The following is a 20660-nucleotide window of genomic DNA, read 5'->3' on the forward strand; positions in this document are numbered from 1 at the left end:
CAGTCCACAGCAAATTCAAAGTTTTGCTTGTTGAAACTTTCTGGAATTTTTTTTTCCCGAATATTTTCCATCTACAATTGGTTGAATCCAAGGATGCAGAACCAGTGGATACAGAGAGCCAACTATATTTTTCATCTAAAATTTATTTTTAAATATATCTAAGAAAAACACTATGCTCTTTTATATAGTTGTTAGTATAACTGCCTTTAGAAAATGCTGTGCCTACCTGAAAACTTTAGGAAATCCCAGGATTCTCGAAAGCATAATAATGGGAGACACATGGAAGCCTAAGCAATCATTGAGCTGATATACATTGTCTATTTAATAATCATTGGTTTATGTTATTAGGTATCTTATTTCAAAATATATTTATGATATTTTTCACTTAATAAAGTTGTTTTATCTACTTTGTTTGGAGGTTGTTCTAATATAACGTTTTAAATATATGTGAGTGAAGTTTTTATCATTTCTTGCAGCAACTAATTCATCTATGGATTCATATTTTGCTGTCTATGTGTGGTAAGCTGAATAATGGTTCCCCCAAAGATGCCCACATCCTAATTCCCAGAACCTGCGAATATTTTCCTTTACGTGGCAAAATGGATTTAGCATATGTGGTTAAATTAAGGCTGTTGAGAAGCAGAGATTATCCTGGGTTATCTGGGCCTGGCCTAGTCATATAGGTCTTTATAAGAGGGAGGCAGGAGAGTCAGAGTCAGAGAATGAGATGGAAGCAGAGGTCAGAGTAATCTGAGAAAGGGTCTATCATCAATTCTCGGCCTTTTGGCTAAGATCAAGTGTAGAAAGGGTCTATGAGCCAAGGAATGCAGGCAGCCTCTAGAAGCTAAAAAAGGCATGGAAACTGATTCTCTCCTAAAGCCTCCAGAAGGAATGCAGCCCTGCCAACTCATTTTAGACTTTCAACCTCCAGAACCATAAGATAATAAATTTGTGTTGTTTTAGGCCACTCAGTCTATGGTAATTTGAAACAGAAGGAATAGAAAACTTATAAAATATGTTATTTGAGCACAATATTGTATTATTGCCAGTACATGATAATTTAAAAAGTGTTCATTATAAAATAAATTTGCGAGATGGACAAGAGCCCATATTATAGTGTTTTCATATCAATAATTAGACAATTATAATAACTAGGATTGTTGAACTCTAAATAACTACTTATTGGTGGCAGCAATACATTAATTATTAAATTATTTAATTTATTTAACATTAATTTATAAATTAAGCTACAAATCTTTATAGCGAGCAATGTATGTTATCAACAATGAAAAACATATATGGACCCCCTACTGAATACCAGGCATTACCCTAGAAGCTAGCAGTTAACAGGACAGAAATGGTGCCTTGCCTTGTGGAGGTGACAGTCTAGCAGAGGAGATAGGCATATATACTAATTAGAGTCATGGCAGGTATTATGAGAATCTACCATGGGGAGTGTACCTAACCTAGTCTGGGTGGTCAGGAAGGATTTATCTATGAATGATGTTTAAACAGGGACCTAAAAGATGACTTGGAATTGGCCAGGAGGGAAGATGAGGGAGGGGAAAAGGTCTCAGAAAGCTGGGATGTAAAAGCCCAGCAGCAGTAAAGAATTCAAGGCATTTGAAGAACTAAAAATAAAAACAGTGAAGGCTTTTCAATTCAGGGTAGTTGAGATCTTCCCCACACCACTTCCCTCAAAAATAAAAAGGAGGGAAAAAAACCCAGAAACACAAATTTCATCTTTATTGAACTGGTAATCACCCCAAACTACAATGCATGAAAATGGAAAATGGATGGAGGGTGATAAAGGACTTAGCAGACCCAAGCAAGTTCACGTCTAAGTGGTGGGGAAGACAAAACCAAGGAGAAGCAAGGCAGGTCACCAGAAGGGACCCTGGAAAGACTCAGGAATTGGAAGCAGGTAAGACACAGGAGGAAATTATAGGGGCGGAGATGGAAGGAGTGTAGCGTTGAAAAGAGAGATTTGTTTGAAAATGTGTTTAAGAAGTGGTCAGATCCCCAGGTCCCGACTCCACCTGATATAATCAGGCTACTACTTTTACCTGCATGTGAAACAAGAAATGCCACCTCTGGAGAAAGTAAGTCTGAGGAGTTCTAGATGTGGGGACATCGGCATACATCAGAGTGGGAGTGAGATGTCTTACTGAATAGAGAGGAATTAAGTCTGAATCTGAAAATGAGACACCCAGGCCTCTTCTCTTGCTCACATACAGAACTTCACAGCCAAGTTCTACTCTCAAGCAGAAAATAAAGTGTGCTTCTCAGGAAAAATTAACCATGCCAGAGAAAAGAGCCCTGACATTTAGGGGACCCATAGGAAAAGCCTACAGTGAATCCCTTCAATTGACAAAACTCAAACACACACTCGGGGCATCCAATCAGCTTTTAGGACTTTACTCTTAAAATATAAGTGGACAAAAATCATCAGATACTTCAACATAAAAAAATTTAAAACCTTCAACATGTGAGAATCAGGGGGGAGAGGAATCACAGGAAATAGAGACAATGCAAGGAGCATAAAAATACTTCAAAGAAAGCATAGTATCAGAAAAATATATCCATGGAACAAGAACAGGATGCTAAAAGAAGAAATAACCTAAGAGCAAGAAAGAGCAACTGGAAATAAAAATACTGTAATAAATAAAATTCAGTAAAAATTTATATACTGAAAGATAAAGACAAAGAAATCCTCAAAGTAGAATGGCCTTGGAAATTGTTACAGGTCTGAAGGAATCATGAGAACATTTTGCAAGCTAACTGATCTCTGTTTTACAATTGGTATTATAGGGAGATAAAATGGTGGGCAGATGGGGAGCACTGCCATAGATTAAAAGAGGCTAAAGAAATAAAACAACCAAATGCAATATGTGAACTTTGGATCCTGGTTTAAAAAAAAAAAAAAAAGGCTATAAAAAAGTGTTCTAAGGTCCTTGCATTGTCCAAGGAGAGGTAAAAATATAAATTTAAATTTGTTATACTTAGAGAGTTATACTTTTTATATGATATAAAATTAGATATATGTGATTATTGGCCTCATTTCTTTACCCTGCATCCACATCTCTGCCATGGCTTCATGAGACTGGGGCAGGAGTGACAGTGTGCTAGTTTTAAACCTAGGCCCGAAGAAGCCTGATGTGTTTCTGCTTGCCCTTTCGCACCTCTGCCTTCTCCATGGGAAGAGTTTTCCCTGGGTAACTGCTGCCCTTCAGACTGAGCATCAGAAAGAGTGCAAAACAAAAGACTGCAAAACATCAACAGGCTATAATTAGATTCTTTTTTTACCCTGCCTTTCTCCCAGAGAAAGAGAATTAGCGCTTCTTTATTCCACTCCCTATTTTCCAAATTTACTAAAGGAGCATAAATTAGTATCATTCTCAGAAAGAAAAAAGTTACTAAAGAAATGAAATCATGAATTCTTTTTGCAGAGTAATGCATATTTGTTTCTCCCAAGAAATGAATTTATCAGAGTGCCTTGCACACAGTGGATGGGCAATACATATTTGTAGAATGAAAAAAGGAACTCCCTTAACTCACTTTTCCTGGCTTCTGCTGCGATTCTCTTTGTTCTTAGCCTTTCTCTCCCTTCTAAGACTAGCTTCCTCCCTCTCCCACTCCCAGTTTCTCTCTCCCTTTCTGATTCTTCCTTCTCCTTCCCTACCTCTTTGTCATTCTCTCTTTTCCTTCTCCCTAACTCTAATTTTCTCCTCCTATACTTCTCTCCTTTCCTTTTTCCTTCTCCCTTTTTTCTTTTTAGTTTGATATTGCCTCCCCCTTTCCTTTTTCTCTCCTTTCCCCTTCTCCTTAATTGGGATTTCTCCTTCTTAGCTAGACATAATAAATAGTTATTTATTATGTTTATTGAAAGTGTATTATTTATAGAAATTTATCCTGTTTTTAGCATTTAAATAATTTTAAAATATAAAAATGTATCTGTATGTGTACTTAATTTTTAGGAGCTATTTTAATAACACATTAAAAACTAAATTAAGTTGCTTTTTAATTATGTGTGACTCTCCTTTGACTTTTCAGTGGTTCAGTGGCTCTGGGTAAAAGAGTTTCACCACCCTTATTTTTATTTATTTTTTTAATTCTTTTTTTTTTCCTTTTTTGGCTGCATTGGGTCTTCATTGCTGTGCGCCATATTTCTCTAGTTGCGGCAAGCAGGGGCTACTCTTCATTGCGGTGTGCGGGCTTCTCACTGCGGTGGCTTCTCTTGTTGCAGAGCACAGGCTCTAGGCAGCGGGCTTCAGTAGTTGCGGCTCGTGGGCTCTAGAGTGCAGGCTCAGTAGTTGTGGCGCACGGGCTTAGTTACTTTGTGGCGCGTGGGATCTTCCCAGACCAGGGCTTGAACCCGTGTCCCCTGCATTGGCAGGTGGATTCTTAACTACTGTGCCACCAGGGAAGCCCCAACCACCCTTATTTTATACCTTTTCAAAAAAGGAAATGTTCGGGATTTCCCTGGCAGTCCAGTGGTTAGGACTCTGCACTCTCACTGCCGAGGGTCTGGGAACAAAAATCCCGCAAGCCACGCAGAGCGGCCCCCCAAAATAAACCTTAAAAAAAAAAAAGAAATGTCCTCCAGTGACCTTCAAATCTTCAAAAGTCTCCTTATTTGGAGAGACAATATTTTCACATGTAACCAAGGTCATCTTTCGGAACTTTTGGAGCCTAGGCCAAATTCCACTTCCTGATCCACCTTCCCATATATATTTCTCTCCAAGTAGAATCAGTTTACAATGAGCATTTTGGACAAACTTGAAAGAAAATAAATCACAATCATGCGTTGGTCACTGATCCTCTTAAGACCTTAGATTCCTTCTCATCAAGTGAAAACCTTGGCACTGATGATTTCTAAGGCCCCTTTCACATTTGGCATTTCATGACTGACTCCTAAAGAATGGAATTTCTAAAAGGGAAACATGAGGCCCAAAGGGTGGATTTTCTAAGGAATCCTAGAATTTCAAAGCTTGAAATTGCTCTCTTCAACCTTGTTTATATATTACCATCATGTGATTAAAAATCAAAGAGCAGCTAAGGAAGGACTCAGTAATTCCTAATAATTCCTTCCAGATCCAGCCTAGGAGTGTGTGTGTGTGTGTGTGTGTGTGTGTGTGTGTGTGTGTTTGCAACCTTTTAAGAATTAGAATCTATGAGGGTACTTACTGTACCGTTAAAAAAAAAAGCGCTAAGAGGGGCTTCCCTGGTGGCGCAGTGGTTTAGAGTCCGCCTGCCGATGCAGGGCACACGGGTTTGTGCCCCGTTCCGGGAGGATCCCACATGCCGCGGAGCGGCTAGGCCCGTGAGCCATGGCCGCTGAGCCTGCAAGTCAGCCTGTGCTCCGCAACGGGAGAGGCCACAACAGTGAGAGGCCCGCGTACAGCAAAAAAAAAAAAAAAAAAAAAAAAAAAAAAAGCGCTAAGAAAAGGACATATTTGACAGAGAACCAAATGTCCCCTTAAGAAAAGATGTTAAATTCTCTTTAAAATAATAACTATTGTTGTCAATTATTATGAATAAAAGGAGGAAATATTGAAAATATCTTGTCACTATAAAATATTTTTATTTTCATTCAAACTGCATCATAAATGCTAAGGAAGGCTTCCCTGGTGACGCAGTGGTTGAGAGTCCGCCCGCTGATGCGGGGGACGCGGGCTCGTGCCCTGGTCCGGGAAGATCCCACATGCTGTGGAGCGGCTGGGCCCGTGAGCCATGGCCACTGAGCTTGTGTGTCCGGAGCCTGTGCTCCACAACGGGAGACGCCACAACAGTGAGAGGCCCGCATACCGCAAAAAAAAAAAAAAAGTCATAAATGCTAAGGAAACCTATATATATATATATATATATATTTTTTTTTTTATTGGAGTATAATTGCTCTACAATGTTGTGTTAGTTTCTGCTGTACAATGAATTGAATCAGCTATATGTATACCTATACCTCCTCCCTCTTGGACCTCCCTCCCACCCCCGCCATCCCACCCATCTAGGTCATCACAGAGCACCAAGCTGAGCTTCCTGTGCTTTATAGCATGTTCCTGCTAGCTATCTATTTTACGCATGGTAGTGTATAAACCAGTATATTTTGATGTACAAACAATTTACAATTGACATTAAGGAGGTCAATTTTATCTCACAAAAAAGTCTTTCGGTGTTCCTTTTAAAGATAATGTTGGTTTGGATGGAGTGTGTATATAACATTAATACTAATAGAACCTTAAAATTTTCTAGTGCTTTGAGGTTATAAAATACTTTCGTATACATTTTGATTATGTTTTCTTCCTTCCTCATCCTCCTGGAAGAGGTAGGTCAGTTATCTTACAGAGTGGGAAACCCAAGCTTATGGGTGACTTGCTCAGTTAGTAACTGGTGGAATGACCTCAAACTGAGGTCATCTGGCTCTTTTTCCAATATTTTGTTCTTCGTTTTTTCACCACATCATACTGCCTTATGAATCTGATGCCACTTCATGTTTCTGTACTTCCTTTTCATGTACCTTGTACATTCACAAACATTGACTTATTTCCAGGTAGGCATCACAACTCCAAATAAGCAAGGAGAACAGTTTGTTTGGGCTCCTTGTCGACAAGCAGAAGAAACCTTTCTGAATTTGCCTAGTTCCTATTATTTATCTTATTGTTTATCTGTTTGTTTTTCATTACAAAGTTTCTCAGAGAGCAAAGGTAAGGGGCCAGCACACATGCTTTGGTAAACAGATTTTGTTTTTTTTTCAGTTATTGAAAGTTTGGCGAAAGGAGGAAGTGTGATTTGAGCAAAGTAAAAGAACCTGGAGGTTTTATGTGTTGGCTCAGTGGGTGACTGGAATCTGTTTTGTGAGCCTAAATGTCACTGGTTCAAATCCTAGTTTGAAGAATGTATATTTTGGGGCTTGTCTTTTTGTTTGCTTTTTCAAATGCAGTTGTTGGGTTTTTTAGATATTTATTTATTTATTTATTTGGTTGTGCTGGGTCTTTTAGTTGTGGCAGGTGGGCTCCTTAGTTGTGGAATGCAAAAACTCTTAGTTGCAGCATGCATGTGGGATCTAGTTCCCCTACCAGGGATCCAACTCAGGCCCCCTGCATTAGGATTGCAGAGTCTTAACCACTGCACCACCAGGAAAGTCCCTCAAATGCAGTTTATTTAAAACACATGTAAGGGTAACAAAAAAAAGAAAACTTCCCAGCATTCTCAGTATTGGGTTCAAGAATGAGACTTGTGGGGACTTCCCTGGTGGTCCAGTGGTTAAGAATCCACCTTCCAATGAAGGGGACGTGGGTTTGACCCCTGGTAGGGGAACTAAAATCCCACATGCTGCGGGGCAACTAAGCCCGCGGGCCTCAAATACTGAACCCTCTGAAGCCCACACACTGCAACAAAGAGGCTACGTGCCACAACGAAAGACCCCGCATGTCACAACTAAGACCTGACACAGCCAAATAAATAAATTTAAAAAGAAAAAGAATGAGACTTGTGTGTTCGTAAACAGGGGCACTGTGAGTGGTCAGAGCTGGTGCACCAGATTGGAAGGTCAGAGTCTGTTTGTAAACTGATAACAAGAGTAATGAGAGATGAACGTATCATCAGTTTACACACGGCCTCTGCCAAAGCCCGGGCTAACATGTACATTTTCTGACTCCCCATTCTGAACCCCACAGGACTTCTATTTACAGAGGTTTATTTGATTCTTGAATCTCAAGTTGAGCATTCTATTCTATGTACTTTTAAAAAGTCATAGAGGGACTTCCCTGGTGGCACAGTGGTTAAGAATCTGCCTGCCAATGCAGGGGACATGGGTTCGAGCCCTAGTCCGGGAAGATCCCACATGCCGTGGAGCAACTAAGCCCATGAGCCACAACTACTGAGCCTGTGCTCTAGAGCCCGTGTGCCGCAACTACTGAAGCCCACGCGCCTAGAGCCCGTGCTCCGCAACAAGAGAAGCCACTGCAATGAGAAGCCCGTGCACTGCAACCAAGAGTAGTCCCCACTCTCTGCAACTAGAGAAAGCCCACGCAGCAACGAAGACCCAATGCAGCCAAAAATAAATAAATAAATAATAAAATTTAAAAAAAAAGTCATAGAATTCTGAGATGAATTGTCTTGGCGTGTGGGTGGGAAAGGAGGGAGTTCATGCCCCCAACAAAATCTCAATGGGAAATGTTAATAGATTACTCTCCTGACAGTTATTGGAATTTAACAATTAAGCTTCAAGAAATTGTTTTAGTATCCTTACCTTTCATCATTCCATTTTACCCCTTTTCTCTAACACTCAAAATACACTCTACTACTGACATGTCCATTACCTTCTAAAAAAAGGACAATATCTAAATAAAATTCCCCAATTATATTACAATGTGGAATATCTTTCAAAAGTTTTTTAAAGCATTTATTTTTCTTTTTAAAGTAATTTAACCTTAATATTGATATTTTCCCAGGAAACCAAATGGATACATTTGCAAATAGCTCAGTGTGAAGAAAATATATTTCAGCTCTTGGGTAGGACTGGCCTCTAGCTCCAAACTTTTTCTTTAAAAAATTTTTTTAGCACAAAAAAACCCACAGACACAGGAGACAACACAAAGAAAATGTTTGCCTTAATCACTTATTCTAAGGCAAACACCCTTGTAACTACCACCAGGTCAGAAACAACTTCCCTACCTACCCTTGGAAGCCCCTTCTGTAGTCACTTCCCAGTCACAACTGTTTCACCACCAACAACGGCAGCGAATAAGTAACCATTATCCTAACCTTTACAGTAAACATTTCACTTCCTTTCTCTTACATGGTTTTACCACCCAAATGTTCTCCCATAGACAGAATAGTTTCCTCCCTACACACATATATACACTTTTTAAAAACTTGAGATATCTTTTGTTTTTTTTTTTAGCTTTACAATTTTTCTCCTGAAGAAAAGAGGCCTTTTGACCTGTAGAGTCTCCCGCAGTCAGGACTTTGCAGATTGCGTGATCACGGTGCAGTTCAACATGTCCCTCTGTTCTCTGTTTCCTACGAATTGGCAGCTGGATCTCAAGCCTAGACCCGATTTAGGTTCGATCCCTGTAGCAGCATTTTAGGTGGTAGTGTGGTCTTCCCTCAGGAGGCACATAATGTCTAGTTCTCTCTCTTTTTATGATCTTCGGAGCTGTTGATGCATAATGCCTATATCTATTAATTCACAGGGGTTTGCAAAAGTGCGATATTCTATCATTTCTTTTTTACTTAATAGTGGAATATTTTGATGTAGACTCACTTCCCCTTATCTCCTATTTGGTTACCCAAATAACCAAACTTAACATTTTTAAGTTCCCTTAGAGGAGAGATCCTGCAATCATCATCTATGTAACTCTCTTGGGGTCCTACACCTTTGGACTGTGGCTATATGTTTGTTGAATTTGCAGATGAAACAATCCCCATAAATGAGACTAAAAGGCATAGTGAAGTTTTATGTAAAGCAGATGTACATTAATAAAGATTTAGTAGAAAATTCCAGCCACTAGAAACTTAAAATTCTTGCTTCTCTGGTTAATTATGTACTCAAGGTCCAGTCTGTTTCCTGCTGGTCATAAAGCTTTGTGACTTTCATGAAGAGATTGTTGATGAAGGTGAACTGATGAAAGTGAAGTGAAAAAGATTCTTGTGAATCTACTTTGGGTCAATATACGGAGTTCTGGCCCCCCTCTAAAAAGTCAAAAATTAAATAATTTACATCTGTATTTATATTTCATCTATATTTGAGCACAATTTTGGACTTCCAAACAAAAGTGATTATTCTTTCAAAAACTCTCATTTGATATGTCTGCAGTGATCTAGAGATTATACAACCTAAAGCATTTAAAAAATTGTTTTTGCAAATGTAATTATTTTGAGAGAGTTCAAAAATCTTGGGATTTTGGGGTTGTTTTTATATTTACTACATATGAAGTAGTATGCAGAAAGGATAATTCATTTTTTATATGATAATTGATAATAGCTATTACTTTTAAAATATTTTCATTCTAAGTCAACCTTAAATTAGTTGGTTTGTGTTAACAGTTGATGACATTTAAGGTGCCACCTGGAAGTGCTCAGTTCACCTGGAAGCAATTAGGTGGAGCTGGCGAGCAAGAACTTTGGGGTCAGATGGTCTGAGTTCTCAGCCCACCAGCACCACTTAGTAGTTTAATGACCTTAGTTACTTTACTTGTTTATGTCTTGTTTTCCTCATTTGTGAATCTGAGTAGTAAAATCTATCTCCCAGGTGTCAACCAAAAAATAATGCAGGAGGCTGCAGATAAGAAAAGTTTATTTGGGGTCTTAAGAATTGCAGCTGGGGAGACACAGATTTGGGTAACCCTAAAGGAGTGTTCCTGGGAAGAAAAAGAATCAGGGGCTTACAAAGACAAAAAGCCATGAGGTTGTTAAAAGTTGCCTTGCGAGAATTGTGATTGACTCCGACTCGAGTCATACAATATTTGTCCTTAAGGAATCATGAGGGTTTTTTTTGTTTTTTTTTTGTTTTTTTCTTTGTTTTTGGCGGTATGCGGACCCCTCACTGTTTTGGCCTTTCCTGTTGCGGAGCACAGGCTCCGGACGCGCAGGCTCAACGGCCATGGCTCATGGGCCCAGCGGGATCCTCCCGGACCAGGGCACGAACCCGTGTCCCCTGCATTGGCAGGCAGACTCTCAACCACTGCGCCACCAGGGCAAGCCCCCAACTTCATTTTGATTTTCCTTTCACACAGGGCTGTTGAGAAATTTAAGTCACGTGAAATATGGGGAAAAGTGCTTTGTAATATTTACTGGTAGTAGATGTTATATTTAAGGAACTTAAATAACACAGTTAATCAAATAAACTGAATTGGCTATTATGACAATTGAAAATTTCAGGCCTCCCAATTTGACATTAGAGAGGTTTCAGCTCCAGGGACTTCCCTGGTGGTCTGGTGGGTAAGACTCCACACTCCCAATGCAGGGCCCCAAGTTTGATCCCTGGTTAGGGAATTAGATCCTACATGCATGCTGCAACTAAGAGTTTGCATGCTAGAACACGTATGATCATCATCCCACATGCCACAGCTAAGACCCGGCACAGACAAAATAAATAAATATTTTTTAAAATAATAATAAAGAAAGGTTTCAGCTCCAGATACATCTGAGAGATTCAGATTTTGGAGATGCATTAAATTAGAAATAAAATGGTAAAAATCAGCATACACCTCTGCTTTCTGTGACTCTACATTTTTCATACTCCATCTGCTTGATGTCTACCCAAAAAAAGTACCAGGACTGATATGCTATTCATTATATGAGATTAGCGACAAGAATAGAACCATTTAGTCTTAACGACTGATTAAAAGACACAGTAGTTAGCCTAATTCTCCAACGTTGGGGCCAGATTTTTATATATTACAAATCTGCAGAGAGAAACCCTTCCAGAAAGGAAGAATTTGTTTCAAGAACTGTCTTGCATGAACATCAGAAAAGTTTTTTCTTCCTTTTGAGTCAGAGGACTTAACGTTGTACTTTATAGAAATGGAAATAAAGGCATTAGTTTGAATAATTATATTACTTTGGTTGTAAAGTTTGGATCCTATAACACATTCAAATTGGTTTATATTTAGTTTTACTATTGAACACTGTGACAGAGACGACGCTGTGTTCATCAAATCTTTTTTCTTGTTCATTTTCCCTCAGCACACAGGAAGTTATACCTCCTAGCCTTCTTAGAGTCAAGTCAGGTTTGGCCGGGTGACTAGTTCAGGCCAATGAAACATCAGCAGAAGTGAAAGGTCCACATCCGGAAGAGGCAAAGAAAAGCCCTTGCAGGATTCTCCAGTCTAGCTCTTCTGGCATCCCTGATGTGAAACCTCGTGTTGGGTTGGCAGAGCCAGAAATGGAAGCAGCTGGGAATGCTGTGTCACCACGTGAAGGTGAGCTGCCCTGTAGAGTCACCTGACCTATTAGTGACCTACAGGTGACTAGTGCAGCACCTAGCCCATCCTGATTCAAACACAGTACTGGATGTTTTAGTCATTGTAAGTGAAGTGAAAGAATAGAAATGGGGACTGACCCTCTACACCTCTAAGATAAAATTACAATGAACAAATTTATAGCTTCAGTTTTTTAAAGTTGTTGCCCTTAATAAGGCAATTTTACTATACAAGTATCTGGCAACCATTTGCAACCTACTGGAATGAGATATTTTCTTATATTCCTTCCATTTCAAACCTAATCATAATCATTAGCCCCAAATTAGTTTTTAGACTCTTAAGTAATGAAAAAGAAGTTGACTCAAAATTTAAGAAATCGTGCTATTATTAACTTAATTGGTTTTCAACAATTTTAAAACAAAATAGTTTGCATAACCAGTATAACTTTTTATTTAACTAACTTTTAAAAGTACAAAAACCAGTAGAAATCATGACAGAAGGGACTGATGCTATTTCTTTTACGCTTTATAGGTCATGGACTATACATAGATACTTTTTTGAGTGTTGAAATATTTTACTAGTAACACAACCAATTTTCCAATAATTTGCTTTAGGTTGATTAAAAATGTGTAATTCAGCTTTGTTTGCTATACTATGTAGTTTCCTTAAACTCAAGGTTTGAGAAAAACGTGGAGTTTTCCTCCCTCCTCTAGGTCAGAATGCATATCCGGGAGAGGGATTTCCAAGCAAAAGGTGTTTAAGGAAGTCCATTATTCTCACTACCTCCTCCCCCCAAACGTATGTAAAGATCTGGGCTCCACAATTTTCTAAAAGCATTGGCTGTCCCGGGGCTGCGCGAGCTTGTTTCACAATTCAGATAACTACTAACTTTTCCGTTTCAGACTTTTAATAATTGAAAGAGGGTATCCGCAGCTCAGAAATCGATCTACCGTGGCTGTGCAGCGGTGAGAGCGTCCTGCGTGGGCCGCGGGGGCGTGTCGGGAAGGAAAAGGGACACCCTGCGGCGCGCTGCCCAGGGGGTTGGCCGGAGCCCGGCCTTCCCGGCGTGCCCCGCGCGCCGAAGGGGGACTCTTAACGTGAAGCGCCGGGTGACTCAGCCGTGTGGCCGCGCGGGCCGGGGCGGGGGCTGGGGGGCGCGCGCCGCTGCGGCCCGGGCGGTCCGAGGGGCGGCTGCTTGCGGCGCCGTGTGCGCGCGCCTCCCGGGCGGATTCGGTCCCCGAGCGCGAGAGCGCGGCGGGGAGCTTCAGGTAAGTGGCGGCACGAGACCGTTCGCCTCGAAGACCCGGCGGGCCGAGTGCGGCAGCGGGCCTGGCCCCGGAAGGTGCCTTTGTGTCGTGGGTAGGGGGCCGACTCCTCAGGACGCCGCTCGGGCGGCAGCCCGCCGGGTCGGACCCCCAGTTTGAAAGCCTGCGGGGCTACAGTCATCTCGAGGCACAACGTTGGCAAATGGGTTCTAGGCGCCAGTTTCCGTGCTGAGGGTAAAGCTTGGTAATCCGGGGAAGAAGGGGGGTCGCCTTGTGTGGAAATCGTCAACACAGTCGTGGGGACAACTAAAGTATAACTTGACTTTCCTGCAGGCCTTTGGTGTTTTGAATCCCAACAGAAGAGGAATGATGAGAGCCCCGGAGTGTTTATTGATAAAACATTTGCAGACGTGTTTTTTCTGGCAGTTAATTGAATCATTAAAAATTAGGTAGTTGGTCGGACTTCTCGCTCTTTGCACCCCTGCTTCAGTCTTCCTTCTCTGCCACCCACAAATTACTAGCTTTCATCAGTGCCTCTGAGTGTAGAAGAGCTGGGGGAGCCTCAACTGGTAATTTTCTTTTAAATAAAACCTTACTTTTTATAGCGTTCAGTGTTTTCGGGTTTAAAAGCCTAGTTCTGCACTATCAAAAAAAACCCAAACCTTCTATTTTGGAGTTTGTGATTCTTTCTGAAAATTCCTGGATTGATCCGATTTATTTTTAAAGGAGAAAGCAGTGAACAAACTAACAGGATAAACAGACTGAGGAACTGTTTAACCAGTTTATGAAAATGAATTTTCCAGGCCCTTTAATTGTGCCCCTGTTAGCTGTTAAACAACTAGCTGCAGCTGTTACCTGAGAAATTAAGGTTCTTTTTTTAATGGTCCTCCAAACAGTGTTGTAGTTATAGCAGTTGAATTTGAAGAATCCGGTTGAAGAACTCCACCCTTAACTCCTCTTCCCCACCCCCCGACCCAAATTCTGGGACAGTAGTTCTCAAACATAAGTTTGCTCCTTAAAAGTACTAATACCCCTCCCAGAATTTTTTTTTATAATTTTTAAAATTGTTTATACAATTTTTAAAGGTTACTTTCCATTTACAGTTATTACCAAATATTGGTTCTACTCCCCGTGTTGTACAGTACATCCTTGAGCCTTACACCCAATAGTTTGTACCTCCCACTCCCCCAGCCCTATATTATTCCACCCCCACCTGGTAACCACTTGTTTTTTCTCTGTATCTGTGAGTCTGCTTCTTTTTTGTTATATTCACTGGTGTGTTGTATTTTTTTTAGATAACACATGTAAGTGATATCATACAGTATTCGTCTTTCTCTGACTTTTCACTTAGCATAATGCCCTCCAGGTCCATCCATGTTGCTGCAAATGGCAAAATTTCATTCTTTTTTTATGATTGAGTAGTAGTCCATTGTGTGTGTGTATTCTACATCTTCTTTATCCATTCACCTGTTGATGGACACTTAGGTTGCTTCCATATCTTGGTAATTGTAAATAATGCTGCTGTGAACATTAGGGTACATATATCTTTTCCAGTTAGTGATTTTGTTTTTTTCAGATATATAGCCAGTAGTGGAATTGCTGGGTCATATGGTAGTTCTGTTTTAGTTTTTTGAGAAACCTCCGTACTGTTTTCCACAGTGGCTGCACCAATTTACATTCCCACCAACAGTGTACAAGGGTTCCTTTTTCTCCACATCCTTGCCAACATGTTTTATTTGTGTTCTTTTTGATGATAGGTGTTCTGACAGGTGTGAGGTGATATCTCATGTGGTTTTGATTTGTACCTCTCCCAGAGATTTGATTCTGGAGATCAGTGATGGGTTTCCGAGTCTGCATTTTAAGCAAGCACCCCCTCCCTTGGTCTGTTATTGGTGATCCAGGGACTACACTTTGAGAAACACCAAAATAGGGTTGCCCTGAGAATTTTTAGAACTGCCCAACTTCCTTATCCCTTTATTGATTTACTCTCCCCTGCCCCCTAACCAATCATAAGGCAAGAAGATCTGACTCTTTGGAAGGAAACTTTAGAAAAGATAGTGCTTTCTTGGACTCTGACACCAGGGTAGGAAGTACTTTCATACATATTATAATATTGCCTTAGAGATGGTCTGTGCCTGGTAATCTGTCCTTTTACCTTCTGGGAGCTGCTTCCAGTAGCATCAGCTCATAAGTTATGCCGTTAGGCCAAATCTTCCCCCCTCCCAACTAATTTAGTCTCCTTCCCCTTAGAACCAGGACAGCCAGTGCCTCGTATTTCCCATTGCCTTGAGCTCTCAGATATCCTGGTATGTAGCAGTACCAGTAGCATTTATGAGGGCTTTCAGGTCATCTGAACATTAATTCAGTCATCAGATACCCCAGTAACGCCTGTTTTGTGCAAAGCACTGTAGTAGGCCATTTTAGCAACAACGTTGCAAAGATGTCATAGAGTTGCCTTGCTCCCTTGAGGTAGATTTGAGGGCTGGATAACCTCTGCTCCCAAAGCTTTTTGTTTCTTAGTTCTTCTTCAAATAGATGTGTAGGGATGAGATTAGAGTTAGACTGTGTGTTTCTGACTTTTTTTCTGTCTTTGGTTTCTTCTTGGCATCTCATTTTTCTTACTAATCTTTTTCTGTTGATTCACAAAATACCATGTCTTTCCTTCTATAGCCCTGGGCTTTCCGATTGTTGTGTCTTACTCTGCCCCTGAATCTGAGCATGCCTACTCCTCCTTGGCTAACTGGAGTAAAGTTTAGGGAAATTGTTGGCATACTGAATGATTTCTAGTTGGAAGACCCAGAGTCATGGAAATATGAGGCTTAGAGCTATAAGGGAACCTATTACAAATTTATCTATTGCAATCCTCTTGCCTTTTAAGATGAGGAATCTGAGAGATGAGACGGCAGAGTGAGGACTCCTGGCTCCTAGCCCAGTGTTCTTTCCACTAAATCATCTCAAGAAAAATGCTTCAAAAATGGAAAAGGCGGGCTTCCCTGGTGGCGCAGTGGTTGAGAGTCCGCCTGCCAATGCAGGGGACACGGGTTCGTGGCCCGGTCTGGGAAGATCCCACATGCCGCGGAGCGGCTGGGCCCGTGAGCCATAGCCGCTGAGCCTGCGCGTCTGGAGCCTGTGCTCCGCAACGGGAGAGGCCATAACAGTGAGAGGCCTGCGTACCGCAAAAAAAAAAAAGGAAAAGGCTTAGAGAAGTTCAGTTATAAGTAGATAAAGAAAACTGAGAGACTTTCACATGAGTACAGAAGCAGTATTTGGAAAAATGGAGATTGAAGGAGAGTATTTTCTACCACATAAATCAGGAAGATTGGGAACACTAAAATAAGGAACTCTGAAGCTTGGAATAAGTAGTAATAGAACAAATAAGAGCAATTAGTTATCTTGTAATCCCAAGAAATGTTATGAACTCGGTATTTTTTTTTAAATTTGGTAAAGGTTAAAGTAAGTACATTGGTGAATTTTTTTTTTTTTTTTTTTGCGGTACGCAAGCATGTGGGATCTTCCTGGACCGGGGCACGAACCCGTGTCCCTGCATCGGCAGGCAGACGCTCAATCACTGCGCCACCAGGGAAGTCCCGGTGAATTTTTATTAAATGTTAGATGTTTGAGCAATGTCCAGAATCTTTTGAAGTTGTCGCATAACTGTACTGTTGTCCTTACCCAAGTTATTAGGTATCTCTGTGGGAGACAGAATATAAGACTGATCTAACTGCTAATCTGATTCAATATACTTCTTATGAGAAATGAGATTATTGGAATAGTATATGCATTTCTGGAATCATAGGAAGGAAAGAAGTATGGATGAAAGAAGAGAACCCTTTGCTGTTTTTGCTTAGAGTCCCCAAAGTAGACATTGTTTTTTGTTTTTTGAAATACATTTATTTATTTATTTATTTTTGGTGGCATTTGGGTCTTTGTTGTTGCGCCCGGGCGTTCTCTAGTTGCAGCGAGCAGGGGCTACTCTTCGTTGCTGTGCGTGGGCTTCTCTTTGTTGCGGAGCACAGGCTCTAGGCGTGTGGGCTTCAGTAGTTGTGGCACGCAGCTCTAGACCGCAGACTCAGTAGTTGTGGCTCGTGGGCTTAGTTGCTGCGCAGCATGTGGGATCTTCCCAGACCAGGGCTCGAACCCGTGTCGCCTGCATTGGCAGGTGGATTCTTTTTTTTTTTTAATTTAAAATTTTTATTTTATTTATGTTTTTGGCTGTGTTGGGTCTTTGTTGCTATGCGCGGGCTTTCTCTAGTTGCGGTGAGTGGGGGCTATTCTTTGTTGAGGAGTGCAGGCTTCTCATTGTGGTGGCTTCTCTTGTTGTGGAGCACAGGCTCTAGGCGCGCGGGCTCAGTAGGTGTGGCTAGGGGGCTCAGTCGTTGTGGCTCATGGGCTCTAGAGCGCAGGCTCAGTAGTTGTGGCGCACGGGCTTAGTTGCTCCATGGCACTGGGATCTTCCCGGGCCAGGGTTCGAACCCATGTCCCCTGCATTGGCAGGCGGATTCTTAACCACTGCACCACCAGGGAAGTCCATCCCAAAATAGACATTGTTGGATTGTTCTTGTATATTCATGAAAGTAGAATTAGAAATAGTAAGGACTTAGTAATTAGTAGACATCGTTATGTTCCAGACACTGTGCTAAATGTTTTTACATCCATTGCCTCATTTAATTATCTCCATTTTATAGCCAAGGAATCTAAGACACAAAGAGCTTAAGTTTGCCCAAAGTCATACACTGTGTAAGTGGCAGAGCCAGCATTCAAATTTAAACTGACTCCAAAGCCATTACAATTTATGCTCAATAGTGCCCTCATTATACTTCATTGGGCAGTGGTTAAGAATGTGGGCTTTGGAGCCAATTTTAACTGGGTTTAAGTCTTAGTACCTTCATTTACTAGCTTGGATATTCATCAGTTTCTATGTCTCCGAAAAAGAGGTTGTAATAGTACCTACCTCAGAGGGTTATTAGGATTGGGTTAATTCATGTAAAATGCTTTGATTTGCACCTGACTATTGTGAGTTCCCAGGAGATGCTGGCTGTTAACTGTTCTTTTTTAAATATTTTAATTTAAGAAGATATTTTCTTTAGATTCAGATTGTCCTTTCCAGCATTGAAATATTAAGGCTTTTATGATAAGTATAGGTAATTAAACTATCTCTGTTCTTATTATAACATGGAGGCGGGGCTTACTAATATTTTGGAAAGCACTGGGGTGTAGTAGAAAGATCTGTGACATGATTTGGTTAAGAAGATTATTAAAGAGAGTTCACCTTCCTTAGAATAAAACAGCTAATGATCTACACTTCTATATGAAGATCACAGTCCATACCTTAAAACCATGTAAGATGCCTTCAGTGTGTTTGCCCTAAATCTCTTTTTCTGTGGGAGAGGGTAAAATTTAATTTCTGCAGTTGTATCTGTGTATTAGTTTGCTAGGACTGCCCTAACAAAGTACCACAAACTGTGTGACTTAAACAACAGAAATTTATTTCCCCACAATCCTGGAGGCTGGAAGCCCAAGTTCAAGGTGTTGGCGGGGTTGGTTTCTTCTAAGGCCTCTCTCCTTGGCTTGGAGGTGGCTGCCTTCTCCTCCCTGTGTCTTCACATGGTCAGTCTTCCCTCTGTGCCTGTATGTGTCCTCATCTCCTCTACTTAAAAGGACACCATTTGTATTGGATTAGGGCCCACCCTAATGACTTCATTTAATCTTAATCACCTCTTTAAGGCCCTATTTCCAGTCACATTCTGAGGATTTAGGGTAATGGACTTCAACATATGAATTTTGAGGGAAACACAATTTAATTTAGCTCATAACAATCTGTTTAGGGAATTAAATGTCAGGTAATCTGAATGTTCCATTGCCCTAATTGTTGAGCACCCTCTGACTTGGGATTCTAGCATCATCCTTTATCCTGTGCCTACCCACCTGTCCTACCTTCTGCCTGTTCCTTAGAACCATGCTTGCTGTTGAGTACCCTAGGAAGCACACCATGCCTCCACATTAAGCCCTTGTGTTGGATTTAAAGCTACCAAGATTATTCTGTCATCCTATTGAATAATCTGCTTGAGAAACTATTTCATGTTTTTAACCTGAATTCCTAATTTGTCTTATATTCCTAATATTTCTTCTTTAATCTAGATGGAAAAATGTCCAAATCTCTTTAGTAATATATCATTTTCTTCTGAAACTTTAAAAAATTTCTTTTAAACTGTTCTAAGCTTTAAAAATACTCCAAAAAAAAAAAATACTCCAAGATTTTCTTGAAGAGTTCCCTGTTTTTACAGATACATTTTCCTTTCTCATTTTAAAAGTAATAACACATTCATTTTAGAGACTTTGGCATACTCAATAAAACAATTTTTAAAAATCACATATGATAAGCCTACAGTTAAGGGAGAATAGTTGTTTATATTTTTAATCTTTTTTTCTGTGACTATACTTATTGTTTCAACCTGCCCTTTTTAAGTCTAGTTTATCAGTACTGTTTCATGCTATTTTAGTTATTATTCTAAAACTTTTTTAGCCTTTCAGCATATGAATTATATTGATTTTAGAATGTTAAGTCAACCTTTGCCATATGTATTATCCTTTTTGATGTATCTGGGTTTGATTTTTTAATAATTTGTATAGGATTTTGTGCTTATGAGAAAAAGTCATCTGTAATGCTTTTTGGTAATGTTCTTGTCAGGTTTTGGGTCAGTATTATGCTGGCCTCAGAAAATGAATTGGGATATAGGTTCTCTTTTTCTGTTCTCTGGAAGCGTTTGTATAAGATTGATGTAATTTCTTCCTTAAAGGCGTGGAAGAATTTGCTAGTCAGGACACTTGGTCCTGAAGTTTTCTTTGAAGGACGGTTTTAATTATGGAATATGGTTCTGTGTAGTATTTATATATCATCAAAATAATCTATGTCATCTATCTATTTGTATATAAATATACACACATGTATATTAAGCTGCTTATTGAAGGGAGTTGGTGTATACATTGTGGAGACTGGACTAGGCCATCAGGAACGCAGGCTGGGACTCTAGGGCAGGAGTTGAAGCTGCATTCCAGTCAAATTTCTTCTTCCTCAGAGAAACCTCAGTTCTGCCCTTAAAGCCTTTCAATTGTTGGATCAGGCCCACCCACATTATCTAGGATAATCTTCCTTACTTAAACTAAAATGATTAAAGACTTTAATCACATCTACCAAATACCTTCACAGTAACATGTAGATTAGTGTTTGATTGAATAACTAGGACTGTAGCCTCAAGAGTTGCCGTATAAAACTGACCATCACAGCTTCTCTGCAGTCTTGGCTATCTTACTAGTTGTCTAATGCCTTCAAACAAATGGGGTTTATTTTGGTTTTTGTTTTCTGTTTTACCCATCCCATTCTGATAATTGCATTATTCCAGGGCATAGGACTTGCCAATGCGTGGAAGTCATGGTGGGTGTGGGGAGGAAGGCAGACTTCAACTTGGCACAA

At 40.3% G+C, this 20660-nt stretch overlaps 1 protein-coding gene across 8 annotated transcripts in view; it reads left to right on the top strand.

Moving 5' to 3' along the window:
- The window catches only part of KCTD20 (potassium channel tetramerization domain containing 20), a 125943-nt gene that overhangs the window by 83595 nt on the left and 21688 nt on the right, over positions 1-20660 (top strand). Inside the window, exon 1 of one of the 8 annotated variants that reach the window (XM_030870918.2) lies at positions 13070-13192. The exons of 6 other annotated variants lie outside the window; for them this stretch is intronic. The gene's annotated coding sequence lies outside the window, so the exon portion shown is untranslated. Of the gene's footprint in view, positions 1-13069; positions 13193-20660 lie in introns of those variants that run through there. One more of the 8 variants, XM_030870914.2, reaches the window with a different exon arrangement.

The sequence above is a fragment of the Globicephala melas genome, chromosome 11 (assembly GCF_963455315.2).
Source record: "Globicephala melas chromosome 11, mGloMel1.2, whole genome shotgun sequence".
NCBI lineage: Eukaryota > Metazoa > Chordata > Mammalia > Artiodactyla > Delphinidae > Globicephala > Globicephala melas.